The sequence below is a fragment of the Bubalus kerabau genome, chromosome 18 (assembly GCF_029407905.1).
Source record: "Bubalus kerabau isolate K-KA32 ecotype Philippines breed swamp buffalo chromosome 18, PCC_UOA_SB_1v2, whole genome shotgun sequence".
NCBI classification, from domain to species: domain Eukaryota; kingdom Metazoa; phylum Chordata; class Mammalia; order Artiodactyla; family Bovidae; genus Bubalus; species Bubalus kerabau.
Window position 1 is genome coordinate 71662000 of NC_073641.1, and position 24208 is coordinate 71686207.

The following is a 24208-nucleotide window of genomic DNA, read 5'->3' on the forward strand; positions in this document are numbered from 1 at the left end:
ACCCCCAGAGCAGCCTGGCTCATCCCCGCCCACTGGGGCTGTCACCACCACCTGCGTGGGGCCCGGACGTGCCTCCCGAGACCCAGAGCAGCCAGGCCCAAGGGCGTCTCCCTGCAAAACAGAACATCATTAACAGCCAGCGGCTGCAGAAATTAAATACAAATAGAATCCCAGGAAGAGTGGGAGAGGAAACAGCTGCAAGCGAACCCCTCAGAGGGGTTCCCCCCACCCCGGCCGGTGACGGTGGAGAGTCCAGACCCAACCCTTTCCCCAGGACGCCCGCTCACGTCTGGCCATAGTCAGAGAGCCAAGGGCGGTGACGCTGGAGCAGCGTGTCCCCCAACAGCTCAGCTGGCCGAGCAGCAGACACAGCGAGGGCTTATCCGTGTTAACATAAACCCTCATTAGAGCGGATTAGGAGAGAAACAGTGACAAACAGGATGGACACTAACCCTCAGAGGGTCCAAGACAGACGCCGCGCGCTAATTACCCATTTCAATGACTTGAAGATGCCGGGCCTGCGCGTCTGCGTGTGTGGGGGCAGGGGGGCGGGGACGCGGGTGGATGCTCCGGGGAGTGGGTTTTACAGACGACGACCTGTTTGTATTTGCAACAGTTTTGAGTCCTGAGCCCCCAGACGGACACCCTCCCGCGTTTGAACGCACGCAGGCACACGCACACGCAGGGCCCTCCGGCCAGGGACGCAGGCGTCCGGGGGGTGCTGAGGGGCAGCCCTCGGCCCACTCTCCCCTCTGAGCTGTGGCGAGGCTGTGCCAGAGGTGCCTCTGTCCATGGGTGCTCCCGAGGACATGAAGGGTCAGACGTCCTGGGCCTGGGCAGCTCTGTAGGCTGGATCTGCAGGGAGCCCCGCTTGGGCTCCATCTGTAGGGAAAATGCTTTTTCTAATGTCCAACGGGGTTTTCTGAGCTCCTTGAAGCCAGATTTCAGTTCAGTTCAGTTCAGTCATAGTCGTGTCCGACTCTTTGTGACCCCATGGACTGCAGCACACCTGGCCTCCTTGTCCATCGCCAACTCCTGAAGTTTACTCAAACTCATGCCCATTGAGTCGGTGGTGCCATCCAACCATCTCATCCTCTGTCGTCCCCTTCTCCTCCTGCTTTCAATCTTTCCCAGCATTAGGGTCTTTTTCAATGAGTCAGTTCTTTGCATCAGGTGGCCAAAGTATTGGAGTTTCAGCTTCAGCATTAGTCCTTCCAATGAATATTCAGGATCCATCTCCTTTAGGATGGACCGGTTGCACCTCCTTGCCGTCCAAGGGGCTCTCAAGAGTCTTCTCCGACACCACAGGGACAAGTCACCAAACAGGTGAGTCAGCCTCAGTCTCCTGTCGGCCCCCTCCCAAGAGAACAGCCCTGCACCCACACTCCGGGCAGGCTGGGGGGACATCCCCTGGAGCAGGTCTCCCCTTCTCTGTCCCCACACCCCTTTCTCCTGCACACACGCCCTCCTCCTTGGCATTTGAAAGGCCCTGACTCTCAGGTCCACCAGGTCGGGGTGCAGCCTTGGGATCTGAGTTTTTAACCATCCCCTCGGGTGATTCCAACCGAATGGAGTTTGAAAAGCTCACCTCACTCCCTCTGCTGCTGCGTCTGTCCTGAGGGAGCTCAGGACTGAGTCCTGTGTACGAACCCTGGGAAAGGGCCACGGATGGTCTGGGAGCAGAGGTGGCAGGTCCTGTGTGGGGTGCCACGGGCCAGACAGGCAGGGGCTGGAGGTGGAAACATCTTCCTAGACTTCCAGACGGAGTCTTCAAATCACAAATGAAACTGCCAAGCAAAAGACTGCATCCCAGACGCAGAGGACGTCAGCGTGGCCAGGAGGTATGTCTGTCCATGTGTGTGGGCGTATGTGGCTGTGTGCCTGTGAGTGTGTGTGTCCAGGCGTGTGTGCACATGTGGCTGTGTGCCTGTGAGTGTGTGTGTCCAGGCGTGTGTGCACATGTGGATGTGTGCCTGTGAGTATATGTGTGTCCATGTGTGTGTGTGGATGTGTACCTGTGAGTGTGTGTGTGTCCAGGCATGTGTGGACATGTGGCTGTGTGTCTGTGAGTGTGTTTGCCCAGGTGTTTGTGCACGTGTGGATGTGTGCCTGTGAGTATATGTGTGTCCATGTGTGTGTATGCACGTGTGGATGTGTGAGTGTGTGTGTGTCCAGGCATGTGTGCACATGTGAATGTGTGCCTGTGAGTGCATGCGTGTCCATGCACACGTGTGCATATGGATGTGTGCAGCTGAGTGTCTGGAGAGGTTCTATGTGGCTTGTAAGGATTCTGAAGCAAGCAATACCAGCTGCTTACACAGCAACACAGACAGACACTTAGGCACCAAGCCCCATCCGCTGTCCAAATGCACATGACCCAGAGAGTATCCAGCTGACCACCTGTGTTATGAGCTCCTGGGGATGTCTGGGGCATCGCTGTGGGATGCAAGTCGTTGGGCGTTTCTTCACGTGACAGGTGCACCTGGCCTCAAGCCCTGGAGCAGTGAGGCAGGAACGAGCCAGGGCCCACAGCCCCCTTGGTGGTGGGTAGGTACCCAGACTCAGCCATCAAAGAGAGTATGTCCTGTGTCCTTAGATGAACCCCTGTGGCCCTCTGAAATGAGAGTCATGCTGTCTTCCTTTTACCAAAGGGGAAGCGAGGCCCAGAGGTGCGAGGCACCTTGTCGTAACTGTGAGAGCCGGGAAGTCACCCTGGAATCGGGTCTGGCAGGTCTGCAGCTCAGCAGGAACTGAGCTGGCCCCATTAAGGGAGGGTCTGAGCACCTTTGCTGGCTTATGGCCTGCAGGGCCGTCCACGTCTTCGTCACCTACAAGCATTTATGGCACAGAGGCTAGACCTACGACAAGAGGCGAATCTATCATTGCTGCAAAGAGTCACATCCTACTCTTTGCAATCCTATGAACTGCAGCAAGCCTGGCTTCCCTGTCCTTCACTATCTCACAAAATTTACTCAAACTCATGTCTATTAAGCCGATGATGCCATACAACAATCTCATCCTCTGTCGTCCCCTTCTCCTCCTGCCTTTAATCTTTCCGAACATCAAGGGCTTTCCCAATGAGTCATCTCTTTGCATCAGGGGGCCAGAGGACTGGGGCTTTAGCATCAGTCCTTCCAATGACTATTCAGGGTTGATTTCCTTTAGGATGGACTGGTTGGATCTCCTTGCTGTCCAAGGGACTCTCAAGAATCTTCTCCAACACCACAGTCCAAAAGCATCAATTCTTTGGCACTCAGCTTTCTTTATGGTCTAACTCTCACATTCATACATGACTACTGGAAAAACCACAGCTTTGACTAGATGGACCTTTGTCAGCAAAGTGGTGTCTCTGCCTTTTACTACTCTATCCTATGATCAAACCTGTTACAATTTTTGAAGTAAAGCAAACAACCGCTACCTGAGGGCTGTCTTTCATGGGTCCGGTTGTCACCTCTGGCTGCACGTGAGACTCACATGGAGCATTTAAAGCCATGCCAGTGCCTGAGCCCTGCACCAGACAAATTACAGGAGACCTCTGGGGCTGGGCACCAGTAACAGGATTCTAAGCTCCCGGGTGACTGCATTGGAGAACACTGGTTCTGATGTCCCGTTTGGTTCTCCCACACAGCCCTTGTCCCATCAGTGGCACCGAGACCCACATCCTACTTCAGGTAAAGTGAGGATGTACTCCCAAGCCTTCATCCTTGGAGCGTCCCCATGGTACCCTAAGCAAGCCCACCTCTGCCTCCGTTTTGCTGACTGAGAGAAACATACAGTTAAAACGACTCAAGCGACGTGTGAACCTTGTTCTTTTCAGGAGAGAATTGATTCTAATCATTTCATAAATACCTTTGGCACTCGGTTGACTCATTGATAGTCTTAACATATCATTTAAACTTTTCAGCTGCATTTGTCTCATTTTATGAGGGGGATTATACTCCACAGTGAGAGTTGCAAATTTGGGAATTCACCAAGGTTTTGGAATGTATCTGCCATGAACGTAAAAAGTGTGGTGCACCTGAAAATCTATTGTCTGAGGACAGAGCTGAGGTTGAAAACAAGGAAATGGTTTTATTACAAACCAGAGAGAGAGCTTCAGGAGGGTACGACAAGGTGCAGCTCCAGAGGGTTGCAGAGTCCCCTTGTGGAGTGTGTAAACGTGAGGGGAGGCTGACCCAGTCTAGACACGGGCTGGATGGAGGGCTTTTACATGCATCTGGGCAAGAAGGCCACGTCCACGGCTGGAAACACAGAGCAAGGCTGTGATGTGGTAGGAGTGACCGTCAGTTCATCTGTCACTGGAGCTGACACAGCAGCGCGTTTCTCAAGGTTATAAATGTTGTTGTGTAGCATCAAGGGAGTTGTGTAATACCAATGTGGACAGAATGAGTAAGTGTGACTCTAAACGGGACCAGAGTGAGCAGTGAACACCTGCAGCAGCGAGGATGAGGCCCAAGATGATCACACTGAGTGAAGTGAGTCCCAAAGAGAAAGACAGACTCCGTATCATACCTCCTGCAGGCGGAATCTAAAATACAACACGACTGAGCTTATCTGTGAAACAGAAACAGAGACACAGAGAAGAAACTTCTGGTTACCCAAGGGGTAGCTGGCTGAGGGAGGGATGGGCTGGGAGTTTGGGATTAACAGATGCAAACTATTATATGTAAGGATGGAGCAACAGCAAGACCCTCCTGTACACCACAGGGACCTATAATCAGTATTCCGTGACAAGCCACACAGGAAAGAATGCATATGTGTGTGTGTGTGGGGCGGGGTGTTTCCCTGATGGCTCAGAGGGTAAAGAATCTGCCTGCAATGTGGGAAACCTGGGTTCAATCCCTAGGCCTGAAAGATCCCCTGGTGAAATGAATGGATACCCACTCCAGTATTCTTGCCTGGGGAAATCCCATGGACAGAGGGAGCCTGGCAGACTAGAGTCCACGGGGTCGGACATGACTGAGCGACTAACACACATGTACATATGAATAACCTAATTACTTGGCTGTACAGTGGAAATTAACACAATATTGTAAATCAGCTTCATAAAAATTTTTTAAAAATATCACACAACTACATATGGACAGACAATTCTGTTCAATAAAAACAGTCAAGGAGCTGACCCCTCCAGAACATCCTGCGGCAAGTGAATTTCCTCAGGAGAGGTGGTGTCACTCGCCGTTCCCCGCCACTATACCACTCTGCTCTAGGGCCAGCCCTTCCGAAGCCTTCATGCAAACCACGTGTACACAAATGGACACGCCAGCCTCGTGGACACACCTCCAACAGAAGTTAAAAATATTGCACATCTCTGAGCTGGCAGTACCAAAGATGTGTGGCTTTTTTGCATCACCATATTGGATATAATTTTTGCCCTAGGAACTGGGAAAATGCTCCTTCATCAGATCAAAGGGTAGTTATATCGTTTTTGCAAACCCTCCATTAGGTTTCCCATTAAAAATGAATGCTGCTAATAATTTCATTTATATGCATTAGTATTTTGGAAAAAAAAATACCTTCACTGAATTTGCCTTGAAATTCACAATGCTATCAGGAAGCACCATGACAAGAATAATATCATGGTATTTTCCTGATTTATCTCTATTTCTTGATTGTAATATGTCGTTATTATATGACAAAAGCATTGCCTTGGGAAAAGTACACTTTTTTTTTTTTAAGTTGAGCTCTTCTGTTTCCTTTAGTTTCAAGCTTAACTAAGGGACATTTTCTGTCTACATTACAATGCACATGGTGTTTCCTTGGGTGAGTTGTTTATTTTGTGCCAAGATAATCAAATTTAGAATTAGGTGGATAAGCATTATTGGTTGATACAGTTCTGGCATCGTATTTCCCTTCCTATTAAATATATCAGAGCAGCAATGTACATAAACATTGTGTTGGCTCCAAAGGTGTGTATTTGCTGATGGAAATACCCACACGCCACCTTTTGTCTGTCGTCTGATGGCCCTAAAGGCATTGTGGGTTAACGGGGATCTAAGCCCCTTATGCATGCATAATGTGGCAAGCTTTGCATAAATAATAATAAATAATTGGTATGTATAAATAATTTATCATTTATTTTTGCAGTAGAAGTAGAATTCTTAGACATATTTTAAACAAAGGGAACTGCAAACATGATCTCAATCAGAAAAAGAGTTAAGTCTTCCTCAAATACAACTTTCAAAGCTGTATTTTATGATTTCTTTCGTGAGAATGTATTACATCACCAAAGACTCTGAAGCATGACTCGATTCATAAAAATCTTTTTAAAATACCTCCTACATTGCAAGCTTCTTTCCAGAATAAACTGGGCAATGTTTTCTATTAAGAAAATTATTTCTTCTTTTTCCTGAGCATACACCCCATCCAAATCTTAACAGTGAAGCACATTATTTGATGTGAAGATTCTAAATGTAGTTCAGTACATATTTCAGATTAGACTTGGGCATCTAAATCTGGGTATATGTCTAACGCTGAGAAGAATGACGGTAAAGCTGAGAAGTGGTCACTTGAATTGAAAACCTAGAAGTAGATGGAAGACTGAATCACTGCACCCACATAGGATTGCAATGTGCCTGAGTTACACCTGGAACAGGTGCCAGCTCCCCCCGCACTAACCGGCACAGGTGGGGATGGGACGGAGATCAGGAGATGCTTGGTCAAGGGGCGCCTGGACGCATGAGGATGGAGCGCTGCCTGGAAAAGGGTTTCTGGAAATCTCAGTTGTGTGGGGCCCTCTGGCCCTTGTCTTCCCATCAAGCGCCCCTCTACTCCCAGGATCACCTCCTGAGAAAACGTCAGCACTTTGGGGTGTTTGTAAGGGACACTTAGAATTGCTAGACCAGGAAAGACCCCTCCCACTCTGATCACAAGCTTCCTATCATTAGATATAAATGCAGGATGAGTCAGCATGTCAGACCCCCAGACACTCCTCCAGACCCCGGACGTGGTCTGAGGACAGAGCAAAGCCCAAGGTGGCGACAGGGATCCAAAGAGGACCAATTTTAGGATAGAGGCAGCCAACCCTGGCCTCTTCCCATGACTGCATCAGAGCCCTTGGGGACATTGCCTGGACAAGTGAGCAGCCCTCCCTGCAGGGTGTGCTGGGGTGAACTGTGTCCCCAGGGGGCATGTGGACACCGTAACCTGTACCTGTGAGTGTGCCTTGTTTGGAAATAGGGTCTCTGCTCAGGTAATCCAGTTGGGGTTCCTCCTGACTAGGGTGGAGCCTAATCCAGGGACAGGCTTTCCCTGTGGCTCAGAGGTGAAGATCCCCCTTGCTGGTGCAGGAGACACAGAGGCCATGGGTTCGATCCCTGAGTCTGGAAGATTCCCCTGGAGGAGGAAGTGGCAACTGACTGCAGTATTCTTGCCTGGAAAATCCCACAGATGGCGGAACCTGGTGAGTCCATGAAGTCGCCAAAGAGTCGGACACAACTGAGAGACTAGACAACAACCACAAATCCAGTGTCTTGGTGTTGTACAAGACTGGAAATCTGGGCACAGAGACATAGAGAGGGGAAGACATCCCGAGGGGAGAAATCAGCAACGGGGCTGGAGGGAAGGGAGTGCAGGGCCATGAGCCCAGGCATGCCTGGGGTCCCCGCTGCTGGGGGAAGGGGCAGGAAGGACCCCCCCTGGAGCTTCTGGGGGATGCAGGATCCCCCAAACCTTGATTTCAGACTTCTGGTCTGCAGAGCTAGGAGATGACACATGTCTGCTGTGTTAAGTCCTCTCCTCCCCACGCCAGTTTGAGGCCCCTGGTCCTGCAGCCCCGGAACTCACGCAGGGTGCTCTGCTGACAGTGGACAAGGCCGGCAGTCACACTCACACCGCAGCCTGACACACACACACCCAGCCTCACTTGAGGCTGGGCTTTTAGTATTCAGGTCCCAAGGCTGCTCTTCCCCAGAGCCGGGCTTGTGTGTTTAAACGCTGTACTTTTGTCTAAGAGCCTAATGGAAGACGCCCATTCCCTGATCAGTGCCAGCCTTCTCCAGGGTTCCTGGACCACGGGGTACCTCAGCCCCCACCACGGCTCATCCCCCTCCATGAGCTCAGTTTGCCCCAAGGAGGGAAAACATCGGATAAAAGTTCGGGAAAGCGTGTTCCTCGGGAAGAAGGAGAAAACCAGATTACCCTTCTCATCAAAGTTAAACTTTCCTGTAATGGATCTCAGAAAAGGGTGGCGTCATGGCTCTGCAGGAAAACAAGACGGGGGCCCATGGAGGCCAGACGTCCAGCCGGCCAGCTGGAGACACGGGCGTCCACGGGTTCCGCAGGGAAGCTCACCCCCCAACACACGTTGCCGGGCGGACGCCTCCACCCCAAGCCCATCGCCGATGCTGCTCTGGCGGCATGCAGGTCGCAGGACCGCCGGCGCTGCCCCCACCCGCCTGTGGGGATGCCGTCTCCTCTTGGCAGGGTCCCGGGTGCCGCGGCCGTCATCACTAACTTATTAGACCTTCGGGCAATTAGCTGAAACGAACAGAGGAGACAAGCCTGGTATTGAGACGTGGAAGACCAGAAGAAAATAGCCTGTGGCTGTCCATTGTTTCAAAGCTGCTTCAAAGCCGGGCCAGCCCTCCCGGTGAAGAAAGAAGCGCATTGTCTCCCTGTAACGTCTATACGGAGGAGGGCTTTACCGCGTTATTTCCTAGTGATTCGGGTTACATGCGAGCTGGCCTTGAGAGAATACGCGGTGGAAAGCACTTTTCAGTGTCCACCTAAACCCAGCGTGCCGTGGCTATCCAAGGATTAAAAATCCCATTAGGCTCTCCCCGAACGTGAGGAACCAGATGAGGAATTTTGAGAAGTGCATTGAAAACCGGTTCCTAATATGACGGACTGCGATAACGGCTCTCGAAATAGAGAACGGAGCTCCCGGGGAGCCCAGAATCTGCCCAACAGATCGGCTCCGCCATAGTCCACAAAAACGTGCCTTCCTGCTGTTAATCGTATTGATGGCAAACAGGGGATGTGTTTAAATCAATTTCCATGGGAACACGGAGATTTTGTTCTTGTGACTGAGAACTTCGTCCTGTCAGCGGGGGTACTTTGCTCCTAGCAAGCGCCTGTGATGGTTAGATTTTGAGGCTTTTGAAAATATCATATGTAACAGCACACGTAAAAGGCTTGAAAGGAAAGCTCGCCACTTGCTGTACGTTGACTTGGTTTAGTGCTGTGAACCTGCTAAGCAGTATCTTATCTGATGTGATTCCTCTTCAGTCACATGTGGTAAATATTATGAATTTTCTGAAGCAAAGGAGTCTTTGATTTTTATTTCTGAAAGAAAACTGAATTGAAAGATTTTTGAATAATTATGTTAGTCATATCTACTCTTACCTCCTCCTTTTTTTTAAAAAAAATAATTCCTCTGCTATTTAACGCACAATTTGATTTACACAGACATAGATCATGTAGTTTTTTTTTTAGGTCAATCATCTTTTTTCCGTCAGAATGAAATTATTTGACTTTCACAGGGCAAACTGGGTGGTTTAAGATGGTCTAAGTAGGTGACCATGAATCGTGAAAACTCTATTTTTAGTGTGGAGTATGTGGCTTTCTCTTGGCAGATAAAATCTGAATATACATTTTAGTTCGAAAACCGAAAATGAGCTTTCCACAAAGACTGGCGGGTAAGTTATCGAGCCCGGTCTGATCTTCCCGCTCTGCACGACGCTTCTTCAGCTCTTGTCCCAGTGTAGGTTTGGGGTGAGTCCCCTGAAGCCCCAAAGTGGTCTCTTGTAGGGTTTCTCCTCTCTAATGAGGCTTCCACTTTCCATCTTCCTGTCTTTTTGTGTCTAGTAAGAGCCTGAGTGAAAATTACCCAGCCGGATTAGACGCATCGGACCAGCTCCCCGGGCTGTTGCATGGGACTCTGAGATTGGGTAAAATTCTTTCCCACAAGAGGTTTCAATTTGTTCATATGCCCTCCTGGTATCTGATTTCAGGACACGACGTGCTGCTTTATCTCCACTGCCAGTCCGGGAGCCACAAAGCCTTCGCTCCGAAGATGAGACGCCATTCTTTCAGATCAGATGAGCGGCTACCTGCCGCTCAGTGTTGGTGGCAGCTGCTAGATAGAGCAGGCCGCCCCGACCGGAGGCGTCTCTGTTCAAGCAGACGCTCGCCTCTCCTTGTTCCCATAGAGAAGACCCGGCCCTGCCGTGTCTCCCCATCACTGGTCCACGATCAGGTCAGACAGAAATGAAGGGAAGCTCTGAAGATGGACTTGATGCCCGTAGACTGGGCCCAAACCATCTCACTTTATGTTTTGTGCGTGCTAAGTTGCTTCAGTCCTGTCTAACTCTGCAATTCTATGAACTACATAGCCCACCAGGCTGCTCTGTCCATGGGATTCTCCAGGCAAGAATACTGGAGTGGGCTGCCATTTCCTCCTCCCAACCTGGGGTCAAACCAGCATCTCTTATGCCTCCCGCGTCGGCAGGCGGGTTCCTTACCGCTAGTGCCGCCAGGGAAGCCAGAACACTCTAAGTTTTACCTTTTATTTTACGCTGGGGTATAGTTGATTTACTCTGTCGTGTTCATTTCAGGCATACAGCAAAGTCATTCAGCGCACATACGCTGCTCTTTTTCAGATTTTCCCTTTTAGGTTATTACAGAATATTGAATAGAGTTCCCTGGGCCACACAGTAGCTTCTCATTAGTCATCTGTTTTATACATAACAGTGTATATACTTCAGTCCCAGGCTCCCAGTTTTTTCCACCTCCCTCCGCCCTTGATATCCATATATTTGTTTTCTATGACTGTACCACAATTTTCTGCTTTGCGGCATCATCCTCTGATTTTAAATGGGTGTGAAACACACAAGAAAAGCTCCCATCCCACCAGCCTCTGCTGAGTTTACCTCTTTCCCAACCATGTCAGATATGACCTCGGACGGGGCCCCAAGGCCCAGTGCTCCAACCCCTACCCCGGGCAGGTTAGAGGCAGAGGCTGAAATGGCGCTCTCAGTGGGTCTCCCTGCATCTCCAGACCCAGGCCAGCATCTCGCCAACTTTACCACATTCTGATTCTCTCCTATTGCTCCCACCTGCTGGAAACGTGTCCAGATGCCTTGTTTAAGGGGAACAGCAAGCAAGCAAAACCTGAAAACAGAAAGCCGTCCATCCTCCACGAGACACACAGCTGCCCCCTGGGGTATTTCAACCACAAACTTGCCATTCACAGGGCACACCCTCCCGGGATGGGCTTCAGGTGGGTAGCGAGGGAGGTCAGCACCTCACTGTCACCCTACCTTGGCTTCAAAGCCAGACTAGCGAGGCTAAGAGAAGGTGTTCCTTTGAGGGTTTGTCCTCCGAGCGATGTTTGTTCAGAGCATGCGTGGAAGAGGTGGGGGCGACCAGGGGAGACCTTGGTCTGCGGCTTGCCCTGCTTCCTTCTGGACTTCCGAGTGCAGCCACTGGAGCCTGGCAGCTGCTTTACGTCCAGTTTTCCGTGCGGAGTGGATCGAGGGGATCAGAAGAGTTTATCAAAATCCCCGGCTGAATGGATCTAACCTTGGCCTTCGTGAAGGAGACGCGTTTGATGGGAGGGCCCAGCCCAGCGGCCCAGCCCAGCGGCCCAGCCCAGCGCCACACCTGGACGCGGGCCTCCTCCCCGGTGACAGGGGACCCTGCACATGAGTGGGGCACTCTAGCTGCTCGCGTCCAGTGCTTCGTCTTTTATAGTCACGCATGTGACTGAATGTCTGTGCTCACCTTTGACACTGGTGCTTCTCTGTGAATCAAAAGCCAGGGAGAGTTGACAGATGGAGGAACTGCTCCCTGAGCCCTCTTACAAAGTCTATTTTTTTCTGTTTTTCTGGAGAAATATCAGCCCATGCTCTCTCTTCAGCCAGGCTGTCTCACACCACCCTTCCCCCCACCTGCCCCGCCACAAAACTACTTGGGATTTTTGTGGTGTTCAAGAATTGTAGGATTGCTCAACAAAGCATCTAAATGATATTTAACATCTAATATGTTTTTTAAAGCTGCAAACTATTTGGAGACCATCACATCTGAGTGGGTATTGATATTTATTTAATTTTGGCTTAAAGAAAGTTATGACCAACCTAGATAGTATATTGAAAAGCAGAGACATTACTTTGCCAACAAAGGTCCGTCTAGTCAAGGCTATGGTTTTTCCAGTGGTCATGTATGGATGTGAGAGTTGGACTGTGAAGAAAGCTGAGCGCTGAAGAATTGATGCTTTTGGACTGTGATGTTGGAGGAGACTCTTGAGAGTCCCTTGGACTGCAAGGAGATCCAACCAGTCCATTCTGAAGGAGATCAGCCCTGGGATTTCTTTGGAAGGAATGATGCTAAAGCTGAAACTCCAGTACTTTGGCCACCTCATGCGAAGAATTGACTCATTGGAAAAGACCCTGATGCTGGGAGGGATTGGGGGCAAGAGGAGAAGGGGACGACAGAGGATGAGAGGGTTGGATGGCATCACCGACTCGAAGGACGTGAGTCTGAGTGAACTCATAGTTTCATAGTTTCCATCACTAATTCTCTCAGGCCTTCATTCTTTCCTCTACCAGATTCTGTCTGGACTTGACGTTCAGGCCAACTCTTTTCCCACTCTAGTGAGTGTCTCCCATTGCCTGGGACAGGGTATCTGTGTCAGAACACAAACGGCCCCGGGAGAGAAACCTCACTGGTCTCTAGAAGATGCAGTGTTCTGGGCTCCTAGGGGAAGGCAAGTGTCTCTTTCTCCTTCCCTGGCAAGTCCCAGGAAGCCTCTGTATGAAAGGACATAAATTTGAGTCAGTTACAGTCTTGATATTTATGATTACTGATCTGCCTCACATGTGACTTGACTTAACCTTCCTTTTAATAAATTTTCTTGTTTAAAATAATTGTCACTCTGTACTTTTCCTCAGACTCTCTCAGGTCTTCACAATGTGTGGTTCATGTCTTTTTATCAAGTAATAATTCTCAGAAATAAATACTGTAGGAGCATCAGCTCTGGACTATCTGGACACTCCCTACATCTGCGTCCCCCACCTGGGAAAGCTATGTGGTCAGGCACAGAAGCAGACACATTCAAAGAAGCAAGCCCTTCACTAAGACAGCAGCCCAATGAGGGCAGCAACCTGCCAACTGCCAACAATGGCAGGGTGGAGTGGGAGGCAGGCCCCCCAGTGAAGGAACGTGGAGAATCGGGGGTCTGGAAATCAAGGGCCAGCATCTGGGTTCATTTGTGTGCAACAAAGGAAACAATTCTAATACCAAAGAAGAGCAGAGGAAAGGAAATTGTAGGCATATGAACAAAAATCAGTAAAATTAAAAAAAAACAAACAAACAAAAAACCCAGAAATTCAGTAAGGAAAATCAATTAAACCAAAGGCTGATTTCTTGAGAAGATCATTAAAATTGATAAATCTCTAACAACATGATTAGAAAAAGAGAAAAGATACAAGTTAGTAACATTGTGAATGATAGAGAGGGCATCACGACTGACCCAACAAGCAATAACGAGATATACTGGAACACTATGAATGACTCTGCAGCAATGAATTTGATGACTTAGATTAACCAAGCACGTTTTTTGAAACATACAAAATAGTAAAGCTCACTTAAGAAGAAATTCATAACCTAAACACTACTATATCTTTTAAAGAAATTGAACTTATATTTAAAAGTTTTTCCATACAGAAAACTCCAGGTCCATATGGCTTTGCTGATGAAATTTTTAAAATATTAAAGAAAGAAAAAATGCCTCTTCTACATCAACTCATCTAGCATAAAGTCAGCATCACCTCAATACCAAAAGCAGACAAAAGTACTAGAAATAAAAAAAAAAACTATACTTTTCCATCATTCAAGACATTGAATAAAAATTAATAAAATTTTATAAAATCAAGTCAAAAATATACAAATGTTAAAAGATCATGACTAAGTAGGGATTCAAGTTTGTTTTTTAATTTGAAAAATACTCTGTGTAATTAATGAACATTTAAAATATAGAATTATTTCAACAGATGCAGAAAAGAGTTTGAAAAAACTCAACATATTTTCATTTTACAACTTTCAGCAAAATAGAAATGGAAAAAAAGTCCTCAATCTAATAACAGAAATTTTAAAAACGTATAGCTAACTTTATGTTTAACAGCAAAAAACTGAGCATTTTCTCCATACGGCCAGGAAAGGAGTGGGGACTCCGTTCTCACGTTGTAACTGAAAGTAGAGTACAAGTACAGCTAAGTGTGAGTATCAGTCGCTCCGTTGTGCCTGACTGCTTGTGACCCCATGGACTGCAGCCCACTGGGCTCCTCTGTCCATGAGATTTTCCAGGCAAGGATACTGGAGTGAGTTGCCATTTCCTTCTTCAGACAAGTATAGTTGCTCACCCTCAAAATCCATTAAAGAGGCAAGGTTGGTGGAAAGGAAAGTTGGCTTTCTTAGGGATGCTGGCAACAAATTGGGGGATGCAGACAGAGTCTTGTCCAAAGGCCAACTCTTCCCCCACCCAACTGACAATCAGTGGGCAAGAGCTTCTATATACGAAAGGAGAGGGCTACATGCAGAAACGGCACAGTCAGCTCTAACAGTCATCTTGAAAACGGTCATCAGAGGTCAAATCAGCATCATCTTGATTGTTTTAAGTACAATTAATCTTCAGTTCCAGGGTGGTTTTTCCCCATTTTCTTGGGGCCAGTTCTCAGAACTGTGGCACCTTATGTCATGGCCACAGTCTAGTTATCATGCAGTTAACTTCTTCCACCTAGCGGGGATTTCAGTATCTATAAGACAACTCACAGGATATGGATAAGAATATAATCTATAGCCCTTGAAGAGGAAATAAAGTCCTTGACTTTGCTTAATGACAAACTATTGCTATCAACCCCCTCTGACTGTTTTCCTTTGTTTCTGCATTTGCTCACTCCTCTGATTAAACTTTGGTTAAAGTTTTTGCACAGACAGAAGGCAAGCCGAGCACACGGAGCGGGAAGCACCGTAGGTCCTGTTTCAGCGTCTTGTGTTCCACAGTGTTACAGAGATCTTCACAGTGAAATAGGATGAAAAGCAAAATAAAGGCATGTGTACTGGGGAGGGGGAGGGATACAGGAAGCAAAACTCTTTTTACTTAAAAATAGCATACTATGCAGACAATTCTAAGAAATGTACAGCAAGATATTAGGATAAGTGGGTTTAGCGAGACTGTAGACTTAAGGGTAGCAACAAGAAACATCAGAAATTAAAAAAAATAAATTTCCAGTGTGTACTAAAAAGTATTAAAACAAAGAAGAGATGAATTTGAGAAAAGTTGTGTTATTGTGTGTACACAGAAAACCAGGAAACTTCGCTGGCAAGAAGTACAGACCTAAATAAGCGAAGAGGCGTATATTCCATGCTCATGGGTCAGAAGACTCAAGATTGCTAAGACATCATTTCCTCTCAAATTCATCATTTCATTAGCACAGATCTGGTCAAAATCCCAGCAGGCTTTTTTGTAGAATTTGAAAAGTTGATTCTAAACTTATAAAGACCTGTGAAGGACCTGGAATAGTCAAAGCCATTTTGAAAAAGAACAAAGTTGGATATCTTGTGCTACTGAAATCAAGATGTATAACTCTGTAATCAAGATAGTGTTGAATCTGCATACAGGTAAGTTATGAATTAATGGAACATAATAGAGTCCAGAAACAGATCCACACATGTATGATGAACTGATTTCAACAAAGGCACAAGAGCATTTCAATAAGGAAGGGATTATCTTCTCAACAAGTGGTGCAAGACATCAAGCCTCCATTCACCTCATGCCACAGTGCAAAGGCGTCTGGACTTGTAATCTGCAAAACTGAAATCTAGGAAACCCGTGAACAAGGACCGTGATCACAGAGTTGCACACACATCCTGATTATTATTCACATGTAGAGCAAGAAGCATTTGTGTAACTTGTGTCATGGTGGTCCCTGTGCGAATTGGAAAGGAATTTCCAGACACAGACATAGAGTATTTCAGAAAGGAGTGCTTATGAAGACTAAAGAGCAGAGATAATGTGGGCACTGCGCACACAGTGGGCTGACCTCCTGACAGACCAGGGAGAGTGAAGAGGATGCTGTCAGAATAGCGGGTCAGCTCAAGCGAGAGCAGACACTTCCTGGGTTAGCAGCCACTTATTATAGCCTCAGGTGGCTCAGCGGTGAAGCATCTACTTGCCAATGCAGGGAGCACAGAGACAAGGGTTTGATTCCTGAGTCAGGAACATCCCCTTGAAGGAGGAAATGGCAACCCACTCCAGTATCCTTGCCAGGAAAATTACATGGACGTAGGAGCCTGGAGGTCGCAAAGTGTCAGACATGACTGAGTAACTGAGCACGCGGGCACACACATTATAGCTTCAAGATAAAGAAAATTCCTACTGAAAGGGTGGCACTGGGTGATTAGGTTAGGGTTCTATAGGGTGAGTATTAGGGTGGGCATTTTTACCTAATATGGGGTCAAGGAGCTGGCTGGTAAGGATCAGAGAGGGGCTCTTGGTAACCGTTAGAATAGTTCTAGTCAGTGCCGGAGGTGACCTTAGTTCTGGGCTCTGCATCTGTGACCTTGTGGTGGGACCCCACAGCGTGTGGTTTCAGAGACTTGTGTAAACTTCAGGGGAAAGAAATCATGTAAGGGAATTCTTGAAAAGTGAAAGTGAAAGCCGTTCAGTCGTGTCTGACTCTTTGAGACCCATGGAATGTATAGTCCATGGGATTCTTCAGGCCAGAATACTGCAGTGGGTAGCCTTTCCCTTCTCCAGGGGATCTTCCCAACCCAGGAATCGAACCCAGGTCTCCTGAATTGCAGGAGGATTCTTTACCAGCTGAGCCAGGAGGGATCCCAATTTAAAAACTGAATCAGAAATACAAACTGTCAAAACAAAGTTGTAAGAGAGAAAATAGCATACCCTGTGATTGTAACTATTAATGTATGTTTATAATGTAGTTATGACTATAATCCAGCGGTTAAGAAAATACTCTACAAGTAAATTAAAATGCTTCAATTAAAAAATACCTAAAATAGCATTCCACTTTACATCAGCACAAACAGGAGAACATCTGGGTAAAAGAGTTCTAAATGCTGCAGAGAAGAGAGGGAGGGGAATAAAGTGAGAATTTTAGCATTGAGAGAAAAGTATAAGTATAAATGCAACTTCAATAAATGTGAAAACACCTAGAGGGCATCACAGAATAGAATCTCTACAAATTGCCATCCAGGGTGGTAACGGTACAACCTGTAAATGATGCCATCATGGACTCCAGGCATTTAGCAACATGATAGCAAAATAGAAAAGGCAAAATCTCTAACAAAGATTCTCCAAGGAGAAGGTGATGAACTACAATGATGGGAGAAAATTGTAACACCTCCTTCGAATTTCAGTGAATAATTCAGTGATCGCAACTACACACACATACACATTTAACTTTGAATACCAATGAAAGCATTTGATTCAATAGAGATTAACATATTAAAAACTTTGCATTCCGTAGACACAATATTTTTATTTTACTTATACACTAATGCTAATCATATGGATCATCTTGGCGAATTTCTGTAAGTATAAAGACTATAGGCTGCATTTATCACAATGCAATGAAATGGGAGTCAGTAATAAAAACAGGACCAAACACGTCTACCTAAGACAGTGGAGGGACCTCCTTCAATACCTCTTCGGTCAAATTGGACTGAAATCTGAGATAGAAAATTATTTAGAAATCAATTAAAGTCAGAAAATTTCACTCAAAGCTTACAAAGTATGGTAAAGTCACACTCAGAGGAAAATTACAGCCTTATATGTCTGCACTGTTCAGGTAAGACAGTACATTTGGGTGCATAATGACACACACTTAAGCTTCAGAAAAAAGGCAAGATGTGAAATACGCATTCACCAGATTAGTGCCTTACTAAAACAACAGAACACATGGAATAAAAGAATGTGAGGCAATGCAATTTTATCAGCAACTATATTTAAGCGATAGCATTTTTGTCAGCTAATTCTTTTTTCCTGAAAATTCTATAATGTTATTATGCATTATGTAGGATCAGTTCAGTTCAGTTCAGTTGCTCAGTCATGTCCGACTCTTTGCGACCCCATGAACCGCAGCACGCCAGGCCTCCCTGTCCATCACCAACTCCCGGAGTTCACTCAGACTCACGTCCATCGAGTCAGTGATGCCATCCAGCCATCTCATCCTCTGTCGTCCCCTTCTCCTCCTGCATCCAATCCTCCCAGCATCAGAGTCTTTTCCAATGAGTCAACTCTTCACATGAGGTGGCCAAAGTACTGGAGTTTCAGCTTTAGCATCATTCCTTCCAAAGAAATCCCAGGGCTGATCTCCTTCAGAATGGACTGGTTGGATCTCCTTACAGTCCAAGGGACTCTCAAGAGTCTTCTCCAACACCACAGTTCAAAAGCATCAATTCTTCGGCGCTCAGCTTTCTTCACAGTCCAACTCGCACATCCATACATGACCACTGGAAAAACCATAGCCTTGACTAGACGGACCTTTGTTGGCAAAGTAATGTCTCTGCTTTTGAATATGCTATCTAGGTTGGTCATAACTTTCCTTCCAAGGAGTAAGCGTCTTTTAATTTCATGGCTGCAGTCACCATCTGCAGTGATTTTGGAGCCCAAAAAAATAAAGTCTGACACTGTTTCCACTGTTTCCCCATCTATTTCCCATGAAGTGATGGGACGGGATGCCATGATCTTCATTTTCTGAATGTTGAGCTTTAAGCCAACTTTTTCACTCTCCTCTTTCACCTTTATCAAGAGGCTTTTTAGTTCTTCACTTACTGCCATAAGGGTGGTGTCATCTGCATATATGAGGTTATTGATATTTCCCCCAACAATCTTGATTCCAGCTTGTGCTTCTTCCAGCCCAGCGTTTCTCATGATGTACTCTGCATATAAGTTAAATAAGCAGGGTGACAATATACAGCCTTGACGTACTCCTTTTCCTATTTGGAGCCAGTCTGTTGTTCCATGTCCAGTTCTAACTGTTGCTTCCTGACCTGCATATAGGTTTCTCAAGAGGTAGGTCAGGTGGTCTGGTATTCCCATCTCTTTCAGAATTTTCCAGTTTATTGTGATCCACACAGTCAAAGGCTTTGGCATAGTCAATAAAGCAGAAATAGATGTTTTTCTGGAACTCTCTTGCTTTTTCAATGATCCAGAGGATGTTGGCAATTTGGTCTCTGGTTCCTCTGCCTTTTCTAAAACCAGCTTGAACATCTGGAAATTCATGGTTCACGTATTGCTGAAGCCTGGCTTGGAGAATTTTGAGCATTACTTTACTAGCGTGTGAGATGAGTGCAATTGTGCGGTAGTTTGAGCATTCTTTGGCATTGCCTTTCTTTGGGATTGGAATGAAAACTGACCTTTTCCAGTCCTGTGGCCACTGCTGAGTTTTCCAAATTTGCTGGCATATTGAGTGCAGCACTTTCAGAGCATCATCTTTCAGAATTTGAAATAGCTCAACTGGAATTCAATCACCTCCATTAGCTTTGTTCATAGTGATACTTTCTAAGGCCCCCTTGACTTCACATTCCAGGATATCTGGCTCTAGGTCAGTGATCACACCATTGTGGTTATCTGTGTCATGAAGATCTTTTTTGTACAGTTCTTCTGTGTATTCTTGCCACTTCTTCTTAATATCTTCTGCTTCTGTTAGGTCCATACCATTTCTGTCCTTTATTGAGCCCATCTTTGCATGAAATGTTCCCTTGGTATTATGTAGGATACTGATATTTAAAAGAAATTTAAAATTTCTATACATTATCTATCAATTACATAATGCTGACTAGTTATCATTTTGGAATTATTTTAAAAACAAACAGATGTCAAATAATGATGATGTTAAGTTAAATTCCTAAGGTAATAAAGAGGTGAGTGTTCTTGGAATTAGGAAAAACTTCCTTGAACGTTTCCATTTCTTTTATTATAATGCTGGGCCTTGTTTCCATTCATTTTACTAATTTTATGTTTGAGTGATATACTCAAAACCAGTAAGCTGTAGTTTGTCTTCAAGTCCATCTGTATGTATGTATGTAAAAGTAAGTAAAGTTGCTCAGTCGTGTCCAACTCTTTGCGACCCCACAGACTGTAGCCTACCAGGCTCCTCTGCCCATGGGATTTTCCAGGAAAGAGTACTGGAATGGGTTGCCATTTCCTTCTCCAGAGGATCTTTCCGACCCAGGGATTGAACCCGTGTCTCCCACATTACAGGCAGATGCTTTACCATCTGAGCCACCAGGGAAGCCCCTGGTGTGTGTGTATGTGTGTGTGTGTGTGTGTGTGTATATATATATATATATATATGCGTGTGCATGTGTGTGCTAAGTCGCTTCAGTCATGTCCGACTCTTTGCAACCCCATGGACTGTAGCCCACCAGGTTCCTCTGTGCATGGGATTCTCCAGGCAAAAATACTGGAGCGGGTTGCCATGCCCTCCTCCAGGGGATCTTCCCGACCCAGGGATTGAGCCCTGGTCTCTATGTCTCCCATATTGGCAGACAGCTTCTTTACTGTTACCACCACCTGGGAAGCCCATATATATACGCTTGTTGAACATGCACGGTTTTGCTTCTAAGCAGTTCCTGCTGTGCTTGCGCCATTACCAAAGGTAGCATCCGTGTCTTCCCTGCTTTGAAATTTCCCATTTGGCCTGTGCACCTGTTTCTTTTTACAGGTAATTACTGAGATCAGCCTTGGGTCTGATGCTGACAATGCCCACCCCAGCAGGGTGGTCAGCAAGCTGGTGCAGTTTTCCAGGTGAGGAACTGCCCTGGACAGCACCCTCTGGATGCCAGGGACCTGGGTCCACCTTGCAGGTCGGGCCCTGTGGTGGCAGCTGACCGAGAAAGGCCAGCGTCGCCGGCACAGGGCTGCTCTTCTGTTTCCAGTGGCTTTTGCGAGGCCACAGCACTCCCAGCGGTGACAGCTGCGGGTGGACAGGCCATCCCCAAGTTGGCATCGCTGGTCTCTAAGGCCCACTGTCCTGTTTCCCGCTGGGGACTCAACCAGGGAGCACCATGAGGCTTCCAATGGCCTCATTCCAATGGCAGGTCTCTCTCTGGCCAGTATTCCTGAAACCTCAGATTTCTAAGGCCATTACCAGCAACAACTACAGCCATGTCTGCAGAGCGTCGACTTGAGAATTGTGGTTTGTTCTAATGTAGCCCTTCCTACATGGTGAGTCTACCCCTAGACCAAGCTCACTTGAGTTAAGTGAGGGTCACTGGTGCCTTGGGCTGTTTGGTGACCAGAGTCTGGCAGCCTAGAGGGACCCCCCTCCCTGCCAGCAGCACAGGCTCCACCCAAGCCAGGATCCTGGCCAGTGAAACTGGCCCTGGTCACCTCCTGGGTGACTGACACCACAGCTCAGAGTTCAGGGCACTGGGTTACCGTCTCCATAGCCTCATCCACGTCCTGCAGGTGTCTGGCATGGTGTTTGTGGGGGCGTTTCAGGGCTGCAGGTGTGGAAGAGAAAACTCTCCCCACCTCTCCTGTCACCGGGGGCCTGATATCTTGCTCAATTAGCCCCCCCATCCCAAACCTTCATTGGAAGGACTGATGCTGAAGCTCCAATAATGTGGCCACCTGATGAGAAGAACCAACTCATTAGAAAAGACCCTGATGCTGGGAAAGACTGAAGGCGGGAAGAAAAGGGGACGTAGAGGATGAGATGGTTGGATGGCATCACCCACTTGATGGACAGGAGTCTGAGCACACTCTGGGAATTGTGAAGGACAGGGAGACCTGGCGTGCTGCAGTCCATGGGGTCACCAAGGGTCAGATACGACTGAGCGACTGAACAACGGCAACCTCCCTCAACAGTCATGCAGCTGAGGGAGCTTGCATGGCCCTCCCAGAATGAGAAGAACCTGATGGTGGTGACGAATCAGCCTCAGAACTGGTCCTTCGGGCACTGGTCTGGACAGCACGTTTGGGAGGGGGAGAAGCCAGGCTTGTGACTCTAGGAGCAGTTTTGACCCCTGTCCCCCGACCGGCTGTGGAGTCTGGGGTCAGCAAAGCATGTATCCCGGGCCTCCTTGGGCACCATTGGCAGGTCCCTGGAGGCTCCTCAGGCCCTGAAGCGGTAGGTCTGAGACTGAGCACCCAGAACGTTCAGACAGCAGCAGGGAACACGCCCTGGGGCATCTCCAGGGCAGGGCCCCAGGAGCTGAGTCCCGCTGCGGGGTGTTTCACACCTGCTCCCGGAGCCCTGTCCTCACTGCTGGATGGGATGGAACGCATCCATTTGGGAGGAAGCAGATTCATACCAGGAGTGAGGCCAGGGTGTGCTGAATGAGGAGGGAGAGAAAACGAGGCAAGGGGAGCAACTCCAAGTTCATGGCCAGCAAACGGCAAGAGACGAGCCCCAGTCCAGAGGCCGTCTTCACGTCCAGCGCTCAGCCTCGTTTCAGCAGGGAAAGCCCTCCTCTAGTATCCTGGAGCTGGACAGGGTCAGCTTGTTAGAGCAAGCAGAATCTAGACGACGGGGCTCCGCCAAGACAGAAAGTTGTTTGTCTGCTGCAGCGTCAGCCTGCCCTTTCCGCACGTGTCCTGGTCACCGTGTGCCCGTGGCCCCCTCCCTGCAGCCCCACATCGCCAGCCATGCTTCCTACCATCCTGGGAGTGTGTACTGAGAGCGTGTTCACAGGCCAGGGCTATGAGCTCCCTCAAACTACTGGAGGACTGGGAAGGTGGAGGGGGAGCTCTCTTCACGAGAGAGTCCTGCCTTCCCTCCCCACTGGAGGTCAGCAGGCATGGATGCCAAGGCTTTGCATAATATAATAATATGATAACGAAGCTGCTCAGTTGTGTCTGACTCTTGGCAGCCCCATGAACTGTAGCCCTCCAGGCTCCTCTGTCCATAGGATTTCCCAGTCAAGAATATTGGAGTGGGTTGCCATTTCCTTCTCCGGGGGAGCTTTCTGACTCCGAGATTGAACCCAGGTCTTCTGCACTGCACGCAGATTCTTTACCATCTGAGCCACCAGGGATGTGGAGGCTTTGATCTTCTGCAATCTGTCTGCAGATGCAGGAGAGGTGGAAGGCTGGTCACTTTCCCCGAAGGGTGTCTTGTGTTGAGGGTGGATTGTCAGGGATGGTATCTTGGATGTTTCTAACCCTCGCTCTCTCTCTCCCCCTGATGGAGGCGTCCCTCTGAACTAAATGATAATAAAGATCACCCTGAGGATCCACTGATGACTAGAGAGGACGGATGCCACCCTGTCCTGACACCTGAGCTGGGCCTGCCAGCCTCCTCTTCACTGTGTAAGTGTCTTGAAAATATATCCTCTTGAAATAGATCCCGTGTTCTCCATGTAAGATCAGGTGTACTGCTGCATTGCTTATCTCATCACTCAGACACAAGGTGGACTGTAGAGTCATTGGAGGGCCGGGTTCGGGCTTCAGAAAGAAGAACCTGTTGTCAGTGCTTCCTAAATACTCAGGAGTACATCGCGGCTGTAACTTCCAGGCAACCATTCCTCCAGACAGGGCTTTCCCGGTGGCTCAGAGCAAAAAGAATCCCCTTGCCAATGAGGAAGATGCAGGAGACTCGGATTCAGTCCCTGAGTCAGGACGATCCCTGGAGGAGGAAATGGCAACCCGCTCCAGTCTTCTTGCCTGGAGAATCCCAGGGACGGGGGAGCCTGGAGGGCTGCAGCCCACGGGGTCGCAGAGTCGGACACGACTAACCACGCAAGCAGCCACAGCATTCCTCCGGACAAGTTCCAACCCCTTCCTCAACGTTTTCCTTCAGGCGAGTGTGAAATTAGCTGCACAAAGGGGACCCCAAAGAGCAGACCCCAGACAGGCCTGCCTGCTTCTGCAGGTGGCAAAGGTCAGAAGTATGCATCCATTAAGGGAGATTGTCATTTCATGAGAAGCCAAAGGGGCTCAGACACAAGCACGTTTATGCATCGGGAGAGGGGTCACCCCGTCCGCCTCGCCGAGACAGGGCAGGCTTGGCCGCCGCGGCCGGTGCTGGGGTTACAGTGGGACCTCCGGCCGCCCCCGCCCGCCTGGCCCGTCTGTGCTGGCAGAGGGGCCTCGCTGCAGAAATCCCTCCCTTTGTCATAAACAAACATCACGGGCAAATTGAAATCTCATTGCAACTGGTAGACAATAGGATTTTAAAAGGTCTGAGAATAGGATTAACATATTGTTATAACGTTCCACTCTGATTTAAACAATTTTGAG